Source organism: Equus przewalskii, chromosome X (genome assembly GCF_037783145.1).
Source record: "Equus przewalskii isolate Varuska chromosome X, EquPr2, whole genome shotgun sequence".
Taxonomy (NCBI): Eukaryota; Metazoa; Chordata; class Mammalia; order Perissodactyla; family Equidae; genus Equus; species Equus przewalskii.
Window position 1 is genome coordinate 46,706,727 of NC_091863.1, and position 21,709 is coordinate 46,728,435.

Genomic DNA, 21,709 nt, shown 5'->3' on the forward strand with positions numbered 1-21,709 from the left:
ATCGGCCACCCCAAGATATGTCTCTTTGGTATCAGGACTGTTTGAGGTTGATTACTTTTGATAAACTGGGACAGGCAAGGAGGCTCTGAGGAATGGAGCTTGCCCTTTGTTAGGACACGTTTACATTTGTAAGGTAAATCTCTATCTGTAAAAGTTGCCTCCCTCTCTGTACCAGGAAGAAGAAAGGAGATGACCTTCTCTCTAAAAACTCTTAATCAATACCAAAGGCAAGGACTTAAAATCTGCATTTTATTGTGCCTGTCTGGTAACCTCCTGTAGCTGACTTCCCTCCCCCTCCCAACTTTGGCATTTCTTTAAGGATTAAGCATCTCTCCTTAGGCTAGGAACTGATTGCTGCGCTCACCTGTAACCGCCCAGCTCCAGACAATCAACTAGCCTCATGCTACGCCCACCAAGATAGCCGACCACTACCTGCTGTGTCCATCAAGCACTGTGCCGACAGGGCAATCTTGTGACTATTGTGGGAGGGACATTTCAATCACATGTGAAACACCCCGTTTGGGGGTATATAACCACTATGTGCACCCCACTTCTTCAGTGCCCTTTCTTCCTTCGGGAAGAAAGGCCCCGGGCCATGGTTCCTCATAAAGCTTTGTTTAATTTTCTCTTGCTATTCTGTCTCATGTGAATTTAATTCGTTCTCTGGCCAGACGAACCCCCCATTTGGGGAGAGGAAATCTCCTCCTCCCCTACAGTTTTGGCGTAGTCAGCAGGATGAAATTTCACTGGCTGGACACTGCTTGCTCCTGGACTGCTGCGGCCAAGAGATCCCGGACACCTGATGAGAGCCAGCAAGAGGTAAGAGTTCTTACCACATCAGTCTTCCGGATCTCTGCCTGCAGGCTCCAACGGAAGCAAGAGTGGTGAGTTTTTTAATTTAATTCATTCTCCAGCCAGACGAACCCCCATTTGGGGAGAGGAAATGTCCTCCTCCCCTACACTTCTTTGACTCTGTTGTCCATTATGGTAACAATGCTCATCTTTCTTTTGCCTATTAAGTGCTGCCACTTGGCCCCTGCTACCCTGGATACCAAATATCCCCACTGCACTTAGATTTCCCAAATTAATGGCAACAGTTCCCACTGTAATTTCTGACCTATAAAGAAGAGTGACCAAAGAACTCTTCCAGGATTCTGGGGCTCCCCTCACATATTCATTTCTCACAGTTGAGGTGAAAGGTGTGTCCTCTGGACCCCACTAGGGAGTGAGTGAGCAGGTCTTAAATGATAAATATACTTGAACACTCTAATCTCCCAAGCCTACGGATTCCTTTCTCTGCAGGAAACCAAAGCAGTTCTGGCAATTCAACTTTATTTAGTTCAGGCCATTTTTTGGTTCATGTTTCATCCAGCCAAATAAACAAACTGCTCAAGCCCTTTCTAATGACTCCAAGATGCAACATTAAATCTAGACTCTCTACTTACCAAACAAATATCCATAAATTCTAGCTGATCCAACGTTATGTTTCTTCCACTATTATCCTGCAACTTTACTATCCATTTCTACATATATTTACCAGATTTATGTCTGTATAAATTGGGAAAATCACACAGTTCTTTTGGAGTGTAGTGCACCTTCTTATGTGTCATATATTATATCTCACCTACTGGGATTTGAATCTAGTTATAGGTCTAAAAGCAAAGAGGGATATGGGGCTAGGTCCTGAGAAGAATAGCAGTGTCTTGCAAGACAACTACCATAGGGTAGGCCATTGCAGGTTTCTCAGGCAATGTAACGTTAATCTTCTCAGATTAGGGTGGAATGGCTGCTTCTACTAGCCAAAAATACTCAGAAGATTTTAGGAGTTCAATGTCTCTAGCTTGATCAAGATCTTCCTATATATCCCCATATCAATGTTGAGGATCTCATTCTTTCCAAACTAATGACCTCATTTTAATAGAAAACACCCTGCGAGGGTGAGAATTCAATTTGCATTGTAATTCAGTCACTCACAGAATGAGAATCTGGGTTTGGTTTTTAGCAATATCAGCTCTGTAGATACAAGAAATAGAGGTCTATTTTAATAAAAACATAAAGAGCTTCAGGTCATTTATGCAGTGCTCAAGCTGGGAATTTGAATTTCTGAATTCATCTATTTCTTTCCCTACTTTGCCTACTGCAGGTAGAAGCAGCCATCCAATCTCATTATAGTTGTTAGTGTGACAAACATTTTCTAAGGTAGTAAATACACGGTCACCTAGAACCTTGCCTCTTACAAGTATTTGGCCAGGAGTACCTAACAGTGATATTTTGCATTATCTTTATTGCCATATTGTGCTATGGACTATCAGAGCCTTATTTACTACTGGAAGTAGAGTCATTAAAGCCTTTCAATCTAATTAGATTAGATAGCCAATTCCAGAAATATCAGAAACAATTCAGAAAACTCCATGCTTAAGACTCTCTTCTTCCAGGGGCCAGCCCTGTGGCCCAGAGGTTAAGTTCGCATGCTCTGCTTCAGTGGCCCAGGGTTTTGTTGCTTTGGATCCTGGGTGAGGACATGGCACCACTCATCAGGCAATGCTGAGGCAGCATCCCACATGCCACAACTAGAAAGACCCACAACTAAAATATGCAACTTTGTTCTGGGGGGATTTGGGGAGAAAAGGCAGGAATAAAGAAGATTGGCAATATTTGTTAGCTCAGGTGCCAATCTGTAAAAAAGACTCTATTCTGCTAGAACCACTCTCAGTACCAAAATATATTAGTTAGGGTTCTAAACAGAGCTAATAGGATGGAACTGAGTCATGCATTTGTTGGTGCTGGCAAGTCTGAAATCCAAAGATCAAGTCATCAGGCTGAAAGTTCTGGCAAGAGTTCATGCTGCAGTCTTGCGTCCAAAGGCAGCCTCAGAGTAGAATTCCTTTCTCTTCTGGAATCTCAGTTTTTCTCTTAAGATCTTCAAATGATTGGATGAGACTTACCTACATGGAGGATGGTAATATGCTTTACTCAAAGTCTAATGATTTAATATTAATCATATTTAAAAATCTGTGACAACAACATATAGAATTGTGCTTGACCAAAAAACTGGGCACCATTGCCTATTCAATGAACACATAAAATTAACCATGATAGAGTCTCAAAAAATATAGAAGAACGTTAAGCATGCCAAAATAATGAGAATACCAGGAGAGAAGACAGAAGGAGAAGAAAAGATATTGAAAAAACAGTGGCAGAAATCTTCCCTAATTTATGTAAAAACAGTAACTTACAAATGCAGAAAGCTCAACAAACTCCAAGTAGGATAAATGCAAAGTGATTAACAAACACATAGTAACAGTGCTGAAGATGAAATATATGGAGAAAATCTTGAAAACAGCAAGAGAAAAATGACTTTCTTACAAAAGAACCCCAATAAGGGGCCAGCGTGGCAGCACAGCCATTAAGTTTGCACGTTGCGCTTCTTGGCAGCCCGAGGTTCACCGGTTCGGATCCCGGGTGCGGACATGGCACCGCTTGGCAAAAGCCATGCCGTGGTAGGCGTCCCACATATAAAGTAGAGGAAGATGACTATGGCTGTTAGCTCAGGGCCAGTCTTCCTCAGCAAAAAGAGGAGGATTGGCAGTAGTTAGCTCAGGGCTAATCTTCCTCAAAAAAAAATAATAATAATAAGATTAACATGTGACTTATCAGCAGAAACAAGGGAAGCTATAATGCAGTGGGATAACATACCCAAAGTACTCAATAAAAAATTGTCAAGCAAGGGGTTGTGGGCCTATGGCATAATGGTCGAGTTCAGCATTCTCTACTTTGGCTGCCCAGCTTCATGGATTTGGATCCTGGGCACAGACCTACATCACTCATCAATAACCTAAGCTTTCACCATAAGAAACTACAAAAAGGAGGAATTTAAATCCAAAGATAGCATAAAAGAGGAAATTAAAAGATTATAGCAGAGATATATAAAGAATAGTAAAACAATAGAGAGCATCAGTGGTACCAAAGTTAGTTTATTAAAAAGATCAGTACAATTAAAAAATATATTTAACTAATTTGACCAAGAAAAACACCCTCACATTATTGGAATCAAAAATATGAGGAGAAATTACCACTGACCATACGGAAATAAAAACTATTACAAAGGAATACTCTGAGCAATTCTTTACCAACAAATTAGGTAACTTACATGAAATAGACAAACTGTAGAAAGACACAAATGACTGAAACTGACTCAAGAAGAAATAGACAATCTCACTAGATTTATAAGTGAAAATATCAAATTAGTAACCAAAAAACTACCTACAAAGAAAAGCCCAGACAAAGATGATGACACAACTATATTCCACCAAACTTTTAGGAGGAATTAATAATGTTTATTTATAAATTCTTCCAAATAATAGAAAAGGGAACAAATCCAAACTCATATTATGAGACCGATATTACCCTAATACCCAAAGGAGACAAAGACATCACACGAAAAGAATACTACAGATCAACATATTTTATGAATATGGACTTAAAAATTCTCAGGAAATACTAGCAATCCAAATCTAGCAATACATAGAAAGAAGTAAATACCGTGACAAAGTGGAATTTATCCCAGGAGTGGAGGGTTGGTTCAACTTCTGGAAATCAATTAATTGAATACATTATATCAATAAAATAAACAGCAAAAATTACAAGATCATCTCAAAGGATGTAGAAAAAGCATTTGACCAATCCAAAACTCTTTCATGATAAAAACACTTAAAGTAAGACTAGAATAAGTCATGCTCAAACTAAAAAGGGGGATCTATGGAAAACCCACAATTTACATCATAATTATTTATAAAAACTGAATGCATTCACCCTAGGATCAGGAAGAAGATGAGGATGTCTGCTCTTGCCAATTCTATTCAAATTGCACTTGAAGATCTAGTCAGTGGATTAGACAAAAAAATCAAAGAGAGAAAAAGAGGGAAAGGGAGAGAGAAAGAGAGAAGAGGGGAGGAAAAAAAAGGAAGAAATGACATTAAGATTGGAAAGCAGTAAGTAAAGCTATCTCTATTCACTGAAAACTCAAAGGCATAAAGACACTTGAACCCCTATGTTCATTGCGGCATTATACACAATAGCCAAGACTTGGAAGCAACTTACGTGCCCATCAAGGGACGAATGGATAAAGAAGGTGTGGTATTTCTACACGATGGACTACTACTCAGCCATAAGAAATGATGAAATCCCGCCATTTGTGACAACATGGATGGACCTTGAGGGTATTATGCTGAGTGAAATAAGTCAGAGGGAGAAAGTCAAATACCATATGATCTCACTCATAAGTAGAAGATAAAAAATGACAAAAAAAATCACATAGCATTGGAGATTGGACTGGTGGTTACCATTGGGGAAGGGGGGCGGGGGGAGGGCAAAAGGGGTGATTAGGGTCACATGTGAGGGGATGCACTATAATTAGTGTTCTGGTGGTGAACATGATGTAATGTATACAGAATTTGAAATATGATGTACACCCGAACAAAATAAAAATGAAAAAAAAGAAAATCTAAAGAAAGTACTAAAAAACTTTAAAGCTGTTAAATTAATAAATGAGTTAAGTAAGTTTACAGGACATAGGATCAATATAGACAAATAAACTTTATTTTTGTGCATTTGCAATGAATAGACCAAAATACTAAGAAATAATGAAAGAAATGAAAGGCTTATACTCTAAAAACTGCAATATTGTTGAAAGAAGTTAAATATCTAAATAAATGTAAAATCATTCTCTGTTCATGGATCAAAAGCTGTATCATTGTTAAGATGACGATACTTCCCCCAAATGATTTACAGATTTAGTGTAATTTCAAGCAAACTCCTAGCTTACTTTTTGTAGAAGTTTATAAGCTGATTTTAAATTCACTTGGAATTGCAAGGGATCCAGAATTTCTGTGTGAGAATTCATGTGTGAGAAGCACTTAGACATCCTGATTGCAAAGCATTCTACAAAGCAACTGTAGTCAAGACAGTGTGGCACTGGACCAAAGATGATAGATAGATAGATAGATAGATAGATAGATAGATAGATGGAATAACATTGAAAGTCTAGAAATCAACTGACACATCTAAGGTCAACTATCCACAAGGGGGTCAAAACCATTCAATGGGTAAAGAATAGTCTTTTCAACAAATGATGTTGAAACAAATGGTTAGCCACACGCAATAGAATGAAGTCAGACACACCACATCATATTAAAAAAAACAGCTGAAATGGATCAAAACTAGATGTAAGAGCTAAAACTATAAAATACTTAGAATAAAACATAGGGGTAAATGTTCATAACCTTGCATTTGGCAAAGAATTCTTATATATGACACCAAAAACATGAGCAATAAAGAAAAAAATAGATAAGTTGGAATTCGTCAAGTTAAAAACATTTGTGATCAAAGAACACCATCAATAAAGTGAAAAAACAGCCCACAGAACAAAAGAAAGTATTTGAGAATAATATATCTGATAAGGGACTTGTATCAAGACTATAAAGAGAACACTTAAAAATCAATAAAGAAAAGACAACATAATTTTTAAAATGGCCAAATGATCTGAACAGATATTTCTTCAAGCAAGGCATACAGATGTTTAGTAAACACATAAAGATTCTTAACATAATCTATACATATACTAAAAAACATTGAATTCTACACTTTAAATGGGCAAATTGTATGGTGTGTGAATTATACCTCAATAAAGCTGTCAAAAAACCCATTAGCCCGTATGACCACTCTTAAATTTTCACCCAAGATAAATTAAATCATAGTTCCATACAAAGACTTCTTGATGAATGTTCATAATGGCTTGATTTGTAATAGACAAAAATCAGACTATGCAACACTACAAATAAACTATTGATAAATAGAACAGCATAGATAGATCTCAAAATAATTATGCTGAGTAAAAGAAGACAAAAAAGTATTTAATGTATGATTCCAATTGTGTAAGTTGTATAAAACACAAACAAATTTATACTTAGAGAAACCAGATCAGTAGTTGCCAAGGGAAAGGATGGAGCAGGGAAGAGTAGGGAGGGAAGCAATACAAAGGGGAAGGAGGAAACTTTGGAGATGATGTGGTCACTATATTGATTGTGTCAATGGATTCCTCTGTGTATACACAAATATTTTTAAAATGTAACTAATATATATATCTTTTATTTTGTACTTTAAATTTATTTTATTTTAACCATTTTTAAGTGTACAGGTCAGTGGTATTAAGTATATTATTGTGTAGTCATCACAACTACCAATCTGAAAAAAATTTCATCATCCCAAACTGAAACTCCATACACAATAAAAAATAATCTTCATCTCTCTTTTTGCCCTGTTTCAGGTAACCACTATTCAACTTTCTGCCTCTCTGAATTTGACTATTCTAAGTACCACAAACAGTGAAATTATACAATATTTATCATTTTGTGTCTGGCTTATTTCACTTAGCATATTTACAAGGTTCATCCATGTTGTAGCATATATTAGAATTTCATTCATTTTTAAGGCTGAATAGTATTCCATTGTGTGTATATACTACATTTTGTTTATCCATTCATCCATCAATGGACATTTTGGTTGTTTCTACACTTTGGCTATTGTAAAAATGTTGCTATGAACATTGGTGTACACATACCTGTTTCATTTCATGATTTCAATTACTTTGGGTATAGCCAGCAGAGGAGTTGCTGGATCATATTGTAATCCTGTGTTTAAAATTTTTGAGGAAACACCTGTGAAATGAGTTGACAACAGTGATGCCATTTGGACCCTGGACTCCATCGTGTTAAAAATATGAAACCATGCTGACCTGGCTGACTTGCCACAAGGGAGTTATTTGCTGAGAAAGGACTTTCTGAGGAATGTGTAAAAATATACTTTTTCTGGTAAGAAAAAGATGTCCTTAAGTAAACTAATAAACTGTAACATAAATTTACCCACTCTAACAAACAACTGAGGTGATTGTTCTGGGCTCTCCTTGTTGCTAATAAAAACTCCTGACTTTTGCTCCTCAGGGGGACATTTTTCTGGCTGCTACTGGAACCTGTGTTCCTCAAATTGCAATTCTAAGATTCCAAACAAATGCTTTCCTTTTGTTTTCCACTTGCATTTTTTTTATGTTGACATATTTGGTGTCAGCAATGTGGTATCCAAAGCAACTTTCTGCCTCTTTCTGGTGCCACTGTTGATTTTGAGCAAGGTACCTGCATGAGCCTCTTGTGTGCTGTTATCTCCTCAATAGCCCTAGGCCCAGGTTGTGACATTCTCTTGGTCTTGTACCACCCACCTTGGTTGAGGTTCTGTCTTTTATTTTGGGTGTCTTTTTGAACTGGTTTAAAAACATTAATGTTTTCTTTTGGTGAGTACATACTTGTAGAGGTAAGTACACAGTCAAGGACTGCTATGAGGATTGAAGCTCCATTTGGGGCTTCCACTTTGGGAAGTATGCAGTCTAGGACTGCTACAGGAGCTCAACCACTTTTGGGACTCCTGCTGGATTTGGATTTTTAGAGAAATGGCTCTTAAAGGACCCTCATAGCATGCAAATAAATTTTAAAAAGTCTTCAGTAAAAATCTTTGGTCATCTGAACAGGCAACCTTAACTTAGCCCTTCTGTCAGAAACACAATTTGGATCCAACTATTCTTTTAATTTTTGTACCTGAGACATGGCTAAAAAATTTTAAAGATCTTTGTGTCTATCTGTATGTCTGCATATGTTTGTAAATATATATCTATGATATTTTTCTACTTTGGTGGTATTGTCAAAATTAAACATCTATATAAACTATTCCTAAAACTCTCAGAAATATAGAAACTAACCCAAATGTTTTTCAAGTTCATGTGATCTGAGTTAATCTTTGATAAATAAAAGATAGTTTGTTTGTTGGCTCAATAAAAACAGGCATGTCTTTAGAGTTATCAATATGGAATGCAAGGCAAACATACGATTTTTCTACCTGAGTTTCCTGGGCAGGTGGGCTCGTACTGTTTCCATTGTAGAATTTGTTGTCAGGGAGAATGACTTGGGACGATGCTTCACTATTTAGTGTCTAATCCAAACATAATTGTTAAAAAAAGCATTTAAATAAATGTACATATGATAAAAGCTTATACTAAGTTAAGCTAAATAATAAATATTCATTGAATATATAAACAATTTCCGAATAGGATAGCATACTGAGACATTGATTGCTAAACATAAGTTTGTCTAGCTTTGGCTTTCTAATTTTTTTACAGAGAGACAAACAATATTTGGGTCTATCAAAAGACATGTTTTGTACCACATTAAAAGATTTGCTGTAAAGAGAAGTATGCTTCTAGAAATTAAGAACAGTTTGCTAATACATGATAGTTCACAACTGCCTGCTTCCTAGTTTTCATTGAAAAGCAAAGATTATAAGTAGTTCAAAAAGTTGGAAGAAGAGCTGAGAATAGAAAATGAGCCAAAGAAAAAATGTCAAAACACTTAGAGTAACAAATGTAAAATAACTCTATGCAATCTGTGTGACTTGATGCTGAAAGAATGCAGGCAAAGCAGCAAATGTCCCTTTGAAAGATGAAAAGCAATGAAACTTTCATGAGAGCTTTCTCCTACTATGAAAGGATTTACTGTAACTTCTTATTTTTCAAACTATGGTCACAGACAAGTGATAAATTATGATTAACATTTATTTAAAAAGAAATGTATATGGTATCTAGATGTATTGATATAGATAAATGGATAATATATATCTTCAATTTTATCTATGTCATAGATAAATCTATTATAAACTTATTTATTATATATTAAAAGAGTATAACTTCATAAAATGGAAAATAGAATGCATGTATGGAATATACCAAAAATAGGAAAAATATGTCAGAATTTTAAATTTTTATTTCAGTATTTATATGGTTTTACATATGTAGGTATATGGTGGACTATAATATACACTAACTATATCTTTTGCTGTGGAATGATCCAATATGTTTAAAAGCCACTATTCTTACACCACAGTAAATTGAGAAACAGAAGGATCTGTGAGGCCAAATGGAGAGGACAATACAAGAACAGCTACCCTTTCTGTCCCTTACACATACAATGATAACTCCTCAAGGTCAGGCTATTATCATTCTCTGATAGGCTCATACTTTGTTGCCTTTTCTTTTCAAATTTACAGCAAGGCAGCAATCTTTGTTTAAAATAACTTCCCTAATTTCTTATGACTACTTGCAAGGCTGAGAATTCTGGTGGTGGTTTCCCAGATACTTCTGGTTCTGCCAGCGGTTTAGATGTTATTGTTCCATCTTTCAAATCTTTATTCTGCCTACTCAACTTAAGGGAAACCATCTTCAGTAATAAGGTGGAGAACTTCTTGCCTCTGCCTGTCCTACTATTCTCAGTTTGACAGAGCATGTCAAGATGAACCTATACACACAAGTGAATCTCATACTGTAATTTCCCAAAAGTGTAAGGTTTATTTTAACTATATTATGTGGAAAGAGTTTATATTCACTTAATCTAATTGAGATATCATTTCACAATTGTCAGAATGGCTATGATTACCAAGACAAAAATAACAAATGTTGGAGAGGATGTGAAGAAAAGGGAATCCTCATACACTTCTGGTAGGAATGCCAACTGCTGCAGCCACTATGGAAAACAGAACGGAGATTTCTCAAAAAATTAAAATGGAAATACCATATGATCAAGCTATTCCACTCCTGGATATTTTCCTAAAGAATATGAAATCAACAATTCAAGGAGATTTCTGCTTTCCTATGTTCATCGCAGCATTATTCACAATAGCCAAGATGTGGTAACAACCCAGGTGCCCATCAACAGATTAATGGATAAAGAAGATGTGGTATGTATATACAATGGAATACTACCCAGCCATAAAAGTAACAAGACTGTGGCATTTGCAACAACATGGATGGGCCTTGAGGGTATTATGCTAAGCAAAATGAGCCAGACAAAGACAAATATCATATGACTTCATTCATGTGGAAGATAAACAAACACATAGATAAGGAGAACAGATTAGTAGTTACCAGAGGGGAAGGAGGTAGGGGGAGGGGAAAATGGGTAAAGGGGCATATATGTATGGTGATGGATAAAAACTAGACTACTGGTGGTGATCACAATGCAGTCTATACAGAAACTGATATATAATGATGTACACCTGAAATTTACACAATGTTATAAGCCAATATGACCTCAATAAAATATTTTTAAGTGGAAACAAATCAAATGTGCATCAGTTGGTGAAGGGATAAACAAATGCTTTATATCCATACAATGGAATATTATTCAGCCATAAACAGAAAGAAATAGTGATGAAGCTAAAAGAAGAGAGATAGACATTTTAAAGGCAAATACAGAAAGTTAGAGTGTTCTGAGCAAAAGCCCACTCTTTTAATACTGCGAAAACTCAGCTTTTCTAAGTAACTGAAGACCTGATGATAAAGACAAACACAAAATCTTTGTTTCCTAGGGAGATTATATTAAAGGCAAAGAAATTCTGTTTGCAAATTCCTTATTAAGGGATATCACATCAAGATGGCAATGTAAGCAGACTCTGAATTCATCTCCTTCCACGAACACAACCAGGTTACAACTATTTTTGGAAAAATCACCCTGGATAGAAAACTGAAAACTGGATAAAAAGATCCCTCACAAAAATGGAAAATCCTGACTAAAGCGGAAGAGGCAGAGTTTCCTGCTGGAAAGGAAAAAAAGCTACCTTCAGGAGCAGTGGAGTTTTTCATCTGGCCAGGCAAGAGCTACCTTAAGGTATGCAGCCCTCCCTGGAGGAGTGAGGTCTGCAGCAGGGGCCAATACTGCTATAAGCATCCTTCAGACTCAGCATAATTGAGACAAGGGTCTTACTATCTGGCTTCACTGGCTATTAACTGCAGTGAGGATACCCCTAGAAAAGCTATCAGGTGAAAGCCAAAAAGACCTGGGTCTTCAAGGGCCCATGCACAAACCCACCCATTTCAGCAACCTAAAACCACCAGAGAGAAGGCTGACAGATCTTTGGTGAAAAGACATGCATCTGGTGGGCTCTGGGGGGCATCTTGGTGAGAGGAGGGACCTCTCCATAGACTGAGATATTGGTGGGGGCCACTGTTCTGACCTGGTCCAGGTGGCTGACACAGACCCTGGTGGACAGCCTTGAGGTTCTTCCCTTGGCCTGTTAGCTCAGGGGTCTGCCACACCCACTAGAGTTCAGATTTAATCGAGTTCAGCCAGGGCAGGCAGCCTGCCCTAGAGATCGGCCCCACCCAACAGCAAGCCCTCAGGCTACTTGTGGGCCTGCAATTATTTGGTGCCTTGATCCTCTACTGGCAGGCGAACATGTCCATCTCTGTGGGGCAGGGCCTGTGTGAGGACCAGGTGAATTGTGGGGGGGGGGTATTTGTGGAGAGGTGGGGGCCTATGTAGTGGGGCATCAGGGTATGCTCCAGGGGGGTTGGAAGTGTGCACAGACCAGGACTGCGTTGATGGTGTCTGTTGTCCTGTAGGGGTTAGGCTTATCAGTGGCAGAAGACCTGTGCCGCACAAATAGCCATAAAAAGGATCAGCCCCACCTTCCAAAGTCTGAAACAATTGAATGCTCCCATGCCTAAGGCCAGCCCCACTCAGCTGCACTCCTAAGAGAACTGACAACAGCTTTATAGGCCTGAGGCCCATAGCAACTGTAAGCCCCTGAGCCTATCAAGAAGCTACACTGGGTACCTACCATAGGGAAACTGCAACAGGAGTGTGCTGTCAGACTTTGTAGCCATTGGTGCTGAGGCTCCCCAAACCAGATTTACAAACAGCTGGCCAGGGAAGGAAAGACTAGACTCCCTGGGTACCTGCATTAAGAGCAGCCCTGCCACTGTAGAAAGACACAAGTAGGCCACAAAGGGGTCTCTCATGGATCATTTGGACTGGTGATGAGAGGGAAGCACAGTGCTGGGCCTCACAAGGCATCTCTTACATAAGGCCACTTCTCCAAGATCAGGAGTCATAGCCGACTCACCTAATACATAGAAATAAGCACAGAGAAAGAGGCATAATGCGGAGACAAAGGAATACATTCCAAGCAAGGGAACAGGACAAAATCCCAGAAAAAGGACTAAATGAAACAGAAGTAAGCAACCTACTTGACAAAGAGTCCAAACAAAATCTCACAAGGATGCTCACAGATATTGGGAGAAGACTGGATGCACACAGTGAGCTCATCAGTAAAGACCTGGAAAATATAAAATAGAACCTATCAGAAATGAAGAATACAATACTGGAAATGAAAAATTCACTAGAGGGACTCAATAGTAGATTAGAGGATACAGAAGAATGGATCAGCAAGCTAGATGAAAGACTAGAGGAAATCACCCAAGCTGAACAGATAAAAGAAAAAAGAATGAGACAGAATGAAAACAGTCTAAGGGAAATCTGGGACAATATCAAAAGGGCTAACTTTCATATTATAGGTGTCCCAGAAGGAGAAGAGAGAGACAAAGGGGCCGAAAATTTATTTGAAGAAATAATAGATTAAAATTTTCCTAATCTAGGAAGGAAACAGACATTCAAGTACAGGAAGCACAGAGAGCTCCAAGGAAGATAAGCCCAAAGAGGCCAACACCAAGACACATTATAATTAAAATGTCCAAAATTAAAGATAAAGAGAGAATCCTAAAAGCAGCAAGAGAAAGGCAACAAGTGACACACAAAGGAAAACTCATAAGGCTATCCACAGACTTCTCGGCCGAAACCTACAGGTGAGAAAAGAATGGCATGATGTATTTAAAGTGCTAAAAGGAAAAAAACCTACAGCAAAGAATACTAAATCCATCAAGGTTGTCATTCAGAATGGAAGGAGAGATAAAGAGCTTCCCAGGCAAGCAAAAATTAAAGGAGTTTATCACCAAGAAACCAGTTCTACAAGAAATGCTGGAGGGACTTATTTAAATGGGAAAGTGATGACCAGAAATAGTGATAAAAACATAATAAAAAAAAACAGTGAATAAAATCACTTGTAAAGGTAAAAACATAGTAAAGGTAGCAGATCAACTACCTGTGAAGATAATATGAAGGTTAAAATACAAATGTACTAAAATTACCTATTTCAATGATAAGAGGGTAATTGATTGACACACACTAAACAAGATATTATATATGATTTCCCAAACATAAAATGTTGGAGGAGGGGAGTGAAAATGTAGAACTTTTAGAAAGAGGTCAAGCTAAAGAGTCTATCAACTCGATATAGACTGTTATACACATAGAATATTACATAGGATCCTCATGGTAATCACAAATCAGAAACCTATAAGAAGTAAGCAAATAAGTAAGACAAAAGAAATCAAACATATTACTAAAGAGGCCATCAAACCACAATGGAAGAGAGCAAGAGAAAAAGAAAGGAACGGAGAACTACTAAATCACCCAGAAAAAAAGCAACACAATGGCAATAAATACATATTTATCCAGACCCATTGTAAATGTCAATGGACTAAATACTCCAATCAAAAGGCATAGGGTGGCCAATTGGATAAAAAAAAAGACCCATGTATATGCTGCATACAAGAGACACACTTCAGACCTAAAGACACTCACAAACTGAAAGTGAAAAGATGGAAAAAGATATTCCATGCAAATGGAAAAGAAAAGAAAGTGGGGGTAGCAATATTTATATCAGACAAAATAGACTTAAAAACAAAAACTGTAACAAGAGACAGACAGGCACTACAGAACGATAAAGGAAACAATCCAACAAGAAAATATAACACTTGTAAATATCTATGCACCCAACATAGGAGCACCTAAATATATAAAGCAATTATTGACAGACATAAAAGGAGAAATAGACAGTAACACAAGAATAGTAGGGGACTTTCACACTCCACCTACACAAATGGATAGATCATCCAAACAGAAGATCAATAAGGAAACACTGGCCCTAAAGGACACGTTAGACCAGATGGACTTAGTAGATATATAGAGAAAATTCCATCCAAAAGCCACAGAATACACATTCTTTTCAAATCCACATAAAACATTCTCCAGGATTGATCGCATGTTAGGCCACAAAACAAGTTCAATAAATTTAACAAGATCAAATAATAGCACTCATAATTTCTGACCACAAAAGCATGAAACTAGAAATCAACTACAGGAGGAAAACCAGAAAAGCCACAAAAATCTGGAGATTAAACAAATTCTACTGAACAACTATTGGGTCAATGAAGAAATCAAAGAAGAAATTTAAAAAGTTCCTGGAGACAAATGAAAATGAAAATATGACCTGCCTAAATCTATGGGATACAGCAAAAGCAGTTCTAAGAGGGAAGTTTATAGCAAGTCAGGCCTACCTCAACAAATGGGAAAATCCCAAATAAACAATCTAAGAGCACATCTAAAGATACTGGAAAATTAAGAACAAAGCCCCAAATAAGCAGAATGAAGGAAATAATAAAAATCAGAGCAGAAATAAATGAAATAGAGACTAACAAAAATAGAGAAAATTAATGAAACCAAGAGCTGTTTCTTTGAAATTATAAACAAAATTGACAAATTCTTAGCTAGACTCACCAAGAAAAAACTAGAGAAGGCTGAAATGAATAAAATCAGAAATGAAAGAGGAGAAATTACAATGGACACACCAGAAATAAAAAAGATAATAAGAGAATACTATGAAAATCTATATGCCAACAAATTGGATAATCTAGAAGAAATGGATAAATTCTTAGGAACATACAACCTTCCAAAACTGGGCAAAGAAGAAGTAAAAAATCTGAATAGACCGATCACCAGTAAAGAGATCGAAACAGCAATCAAAAACATCCCAAAAAATAAAAGTCCAGGACCAGATAGCTTCCCTGGTGAATTCTGCCAAACAGCCAAAGAAGACTTAATACCTATCCTGCTCAAACTCTTCCAAAAATTTGAAGGGGAGGGGAGGCTTCCTAATTCATTCTATGAAGCCAACATTATCATGATACCAAAACCAGACAAGGACAACACAAAAAAAGAAAATTACAGGCCAATATCACGGATGAACATTGATGCAAAAATCCTCAACAAAATACTAGCAAATCGAACACAACAATACATTAAAAAGATCATACATCATGATCAAGTGGGCTTCATTCCAGGGATGCAGGGATGGTTCAATGTCTGCAAATCAATCAAAGTGTTACACCACATTAACAAAATGAAGAATAAAAGTCACATGATCATCTCAATAGATGCAGAGAAAGCATTTGACATGATACAGCATCCATGTATGATAAAAACTCTAAATAAAAATGGGTATAGAAGGAAAATATCTCAACGTAATAAAGGTCATATGTGACAAACCAGCAGCAAATATCATTCTCAATGGAGAAAAACTGAAAGCTATCCCTCTAGGAACCAGAATCAGACAAGGATGCCCACTGTCACCACCCTTATTTAACATAGTAATGGAAGTCCTAGCCAGAGCAATCAGGCAAGAAAAGGAAATAAAAGGGATCCACACTGGGAAAGAAGAAGTGAAACTGTCACTCTTTGCAAACCACATGGTTTTATATATAGAAAACCCTAAGGAATCCACTAAAAAACTTTTAGAAACAATAAATGAATACAGTCAAGTTGCGGGATACAAAATCAACATACAAAAATCAGTTGTGTTTCTATACACTAACAATGAAGTAGCAGAAAGAGAAATTAAGAATGTAATCCCTTTTACAATTGCAACAAAAAGAATAAAATACCTAGGAATAAACTTAAACAAAGAGGTGAAAAATCTGTACACCAAAAAATATAAAACATTGTTGAAAGAAATTGAAGAAGACACAAAGAAATGGAAAGATATTCTGTGCTCTTGGATTGGAAGAATTAACGTAGTTCAAATGTCCATACTTTCTATAGCAATCTATGGATTCAATGCAATCCCTATTAAAGTTCCAACAACATTTTTCACAGAAATAGAATCAAGAATCCTAAAATTTATATGGAACAACAAAAGACTCCGAATAGCCACAGGATTCCTGAGAAAAAGGAACACACCTGGAGGTATCACACTCCCTGATTTCAAAATATACTAGAAAGCCATAGTGAACAAAACAGAATGGTACTGGCACAAAAACAGACACACAGATCAATGGAACAGAATCTACATCCCAGAAATAAAGTCACACATTTATGGACAGCTAATATTCGACAAGGGAGCCAAGAGCATATAATGGAGAAAGCAGAGTCTCTTCAATAAATGGTGTTGGGAAAACTTGACAGCCACGTGCAGAAGAATGAAAGTAGACCATTACCTTACACCATGCACAAAAATCAACTCAAAATGGATTGAAGACTTGAATGTAAGACCTGAAACCATGAAACTTCTAAAAGAATACATAGGCAGTACGATCTTTGACATCAGTCTTAGCAGCATATTTTCAAGTACCATGTCTGACTGGGCAAGGGAAACAAAAGAAACAATGAACAAATGGGACTACATAAAACTAAAAAACTTCTGCACAGCAAAGGAAACCATCAACAAAATGAAAAGACAACCTAACAATTGGGAGAAGATATTTGCAAACCATGTATCAGACAAGGGGTTAATATCCAAAATATACAAAGAACACATACATGTCAACAACAAAAAAAACAACAACCCAATTAAAAACTGGGCAAAAGATCTCAACAGACATTTCTCCAAAGAAGATATACGGATGGCCAACAGGCATATGAAAAGATGCTCAACATCATTAGGTATCAGGGAAATGCAAATCAAAACTACAATGAGGTACCACCTCACTCCAGTCAGAATGGCTAAAATCAAAAAGATAGGAAATAACAAGTCTTGGAGAGGATGTGAAGAGAAGGGAAACCTCGTACACTGCTGGTGGGAGTGCAAAGTGGTGCAGCTACTACGGAAAGCAGTATGGAGCATCCTCAGAAAATTAATAGATCTACCATATGATCCAGCTGTCCCACTGCTGGGTATTTATCCAAAGAACTTGAAAACGCAAAGGCATAAAGATACATGCATCCCTATATTCATTGCAGCATTGTACACAATAGCCAAAACTTGGAAGCAACCTAGTTGCCCATTGAGGGACGAATGGATAAAGAAGATGTGGTACATATACATAATGGAATACTACTCAGCCATAAGAAATGATGAAATCTGGCCATTTGTGACAACATCGATGGTCCTTGAGGGTACTATGCTGAATGAAATAAGTCAGAGGGTGAAAGTCAAATACCGTATGATCTCACTCATAAGTAGAAAATTAAAACAACAAACCCATAGCAACAAAGATTGGATTGGTGATTACCATAGGGGAAGGGGGGGAGGGCAAAAGGGGTGATTAGGCTAACATGAGATGATGGAGTATAATTAGTTTTTGGTGGGGAACATGATGTAATCTAAACATAATTCGAAATATATTATGATGTACGTTTGAAAGCTATATAATGTTATAATCCAATGTTACTGCAATTAATAAAAAAGAATCTCTTATTAAGAGGAAATCAATAATCTGAGAAGACTTTTCCTTTTTATTAGAGAAAAATTATAATTTTGTACTAGTGTAGTTTTGATATTAAAATTCATTTTTAAATAAATTTACTTAAATCTTAGCCAGCTTGACCACATGTTAAAATTTCCTTTTAAAGATCCTTTTTTCATAAACCTTCTACAGCTTTCTATGTCTGTTTAGGTTTTATCCTATTTTCCTACTCTTTTCTCCCTCTCTTTTACATTTTTGAGGTCACCATTTACTTCATCTTATACTGTGTATGCATTAACAAATTGTGAAGCTATACCTATTTCTAATATGTTTGTCTTTTAATCTTACACTAGCGTTAAGTAGTTCACACATCACCATATTGCAGTAATAGGGTATTCTGAATCTGAGCATAGGCTTATCTTACCAATATGTCATATATTTGCATATGTTTTCATGTTACTAATTAGCATCTTTCTGCTTCAGCTTGAAGAACTGCTTTTAGCATTCCTTGTAAGGCAGGTTTAGTGGTGATGAATTCCTTTAGCTTCTGTTTATAAGAGAGTCTTTATCTCTCCTTCATTGCCGGACAACTTTGCCAGTAAAGTATTCTTGGTTGCCAGTTTCTTTCTTTCAGTACTTTTATTATATCATCCCATTCTCTCCTGGCCTGAAAGGTCTCTGCAGAGAAATCCACTGATAATCTTATGGGGCTTCCTTTGTATGAGAGAATTATTTTTCTCTCGCTGCTTTCAAAATCCTCGTTTTTCCTTTTAAGCTAGATAGCATTATTATGTATCTTAGAGAATATCACATTGGATTAAAATTTGGGGGCAACCTATTAGCTTCATGAACTTAGATGTCCAAATCTCTCCCAGGCTTGGGAAGTTTTCAGTCATTACTTCTTTAAAGAAGATTTCTACCCCTTTCTCCTTCTCTTCTATTCCTGGGACTCCAATGATGTGTACATTATTTCCCTTAATGGTGTCCCATAAGCCCCATAAGCCCCATAAGCTTTCCTCGTTCCTTATGATTCTTTGATTTTTCTCCTCTGATTAGATAATTTGGGTTGGTCTGTCTCCTAGCTCACTGATTCTCTTTTCTTCTTATGTGAGTCTGCTATGGAAGCGCTCTAGTGCCCTTTTTTTTTTTTTTTTTTTTTTTTTAGTTCAGTCATTGTATTTTCAGCTCCACCATTTCTGTTTGGTTCTTTTTAGCTTTCCTATCTTTGCTGAACTCCCCACTTTGCACTCATATTGTTTTCCTGCTATTGTTTATCTGTGTTCTCTGGTAGCTCTCTGAGTATGTTTAGAATAATTATTTTGAATTTTTGGTTGCAAAATCCATGGATCTTCCTTTCTGTGGGGCCAGTTACTAGAGGTTTACTGTATCTCTTTGGTGGAGGCATGTTTCCCTACTTCTGCATAATCCCTGTAGCCCAGTAGGTATCTGTGCATTTGAAATAGGCATCTCATACAGATTTTATGGACTGACTTCAGTCAGGGAAACATTTCACCTGTGAGTGGGGGCATGCTGGATCATGCTGTGACCATGGGGCTATTGGTCCAGGGTGCCAAGTGCAGGGGCACATGGTGGCACCTGCCCTGGTTCAGGCCACTGGTGTCCATAGCATCGACCAGTGTGTGGTCCTTTGTGAGTACTGTAGGGGGTCTGCAGTGGCTTCATGGGCTGTCGAAATCCTCTGTGGCACCTCCAGGTACAACATCAGGGACCAGGGCAGGCAGCAGTGGTGGCCAGAACTGGTGGTGTGCACATACTCAGCTGTGGGGGCCAGCTTCAGATGTCTGTGTAGTGTCAGGGGCATGTTGCATACACACACATAGTGATGGGGGCCAGGGCAGGTAGCAAGGACTGGGGCCAACTATGGGCTCCCTGGCAACTGCAGAGGACCTGGTTGTAGGCATCCTCTCCCACGACCGCACATTCTCCTCCTTGGATTGTGTGCTTTGGTAGAGGCTGATGACTGGGTGTCTGGCTGGTGGTGTGCAGGTGCACAACTGCAGTGGCTAGCTCTAAGTGCGGGCACAGCAGTGGAGGCCAGCTGAGGGGGTCTAGGTTGGCATCTTGCACTTGTGCAGCCAGAGAGTCCCAAGCTGGCTGCTGAAGTGGCTCCCAGGCTCCAGCAGGGACAAAGAGGTACTCAGGTGCCTGGCATCTTAGTATAACCAGAGAGGCTGGAGATGACTGCCTGTGCAGTTTCTCAGCTCTGGCAGGGGCAGGGGCAGGGGCAGGGGCAGGGACAGAGGCAGAAGAAGCAGGGGGAGACTCAGGTGGCTGGCCCTCCATTCACACAACTGCTGAGATCCGAGCTGGCTGCTGATGTGGCTCCTGGTCTCCAGTGTGGGCTGGGAAGGATTCAGGTGGCTGGTGTTTTACACTAGTGCAGCCGCAGAGGCCTGCGCTGGCTGCTAGTGCAGTTCTTTGGCTCCTGTCAGGGTGGGGCTAGAGGGAGTTAGGCGGGACTCCAGTGGCTGGTGTCAGTGAACGTGAATTCCTGTGGGGCAAAAGCTGGTGAAATTTCTGGGAATCTGCAGTGGCTGTGCTGGCCATTGGCTTCCTTGGTGGTGGAATCTGCTGAGTTTGTCTGCAGGGCAGGTCTCTGTGAACCATGATTGCTCCCGCTGTGTGTCTGCTAATAATAGCCCCTGCTCTTCTTTCTTGTTCCTAGCCTACTCTATATGTCTCATTTTTGCTGGTCTTGATGGGGTGAAACTGAAGTGGGACCTTTGTGCAGTGCCCCAAATGGCTGGAGAAACTGGTGGCTTACCCAACTCTTACTTTCCAGGTGAGAGGAACTCTTTCTAGTTGGGAAGTTCTTTCTTGGTGCTGAACAATGCTGGTGTGGGAGATGGGATAATGCAGGCAAAATGAAGTTGTCTTCCTTCTCTTCTTACATGATTACTGTCAGGTTTTTGTTCCATTGTATTGCAATACCTTCCTAAATGGACTCTAGAATCCTGCCATAGCTGTTTTTCTTTGTGGATAGCTATCCAATTATTGATCTTTGGCAGGGGACAGGGGGGCTGGATTCTCTTACATCACCATTTTTCCTCTTCTCTATGGTTTTTTCCTAATAGTTTTAGCTCTAACAGTTAGGTCTTTGATCGATTTGGGGTTACTTTTTTGTATATAGTGTAAGGAAAGAGTTTAACTTCACCCTTTTGTATGTAGATATTAATTTTCCTAGCATACTTTGTTGAAAAGACTGCCTTTTTCCCCATTGAATGATTTTGCCACACT

At 38.2% G+C, this 21,709-nt stretch overlaps 1 protein-coding gene and 1 long non-coding RNA gene across 2 annotated transcripts in view; one reads left to right on the forward strand and one right to left on the reverse strand.

The window, feature by feature from the left end:
* Positions 1-21,709, forward strand: part of LOC139081128 (endogenous retrovirus group K member 7 Env polyprotein-like) — a 454,430-nt gene that overhangs the window by 78,637 nt on the left and 354,084 nt on the right. The gene's annotated exons all lie outside the window — the stretch shown is intronic.
* Positions 13,195-21,709, reverse strand: part of LOC139081132 (uncharacterized) — a 135,246-nt gene continuing 126,731 nt past the window's right edge. The window contains exon 3 of the long non-coding RNA XR_011536125.1: positions 13,195-13,209. This is a non-coding gene — a long non-coding RNA (uncharacterized lncRNA). The remainder of the gene's footprint in view (positions 13,210-21,709) is intronic.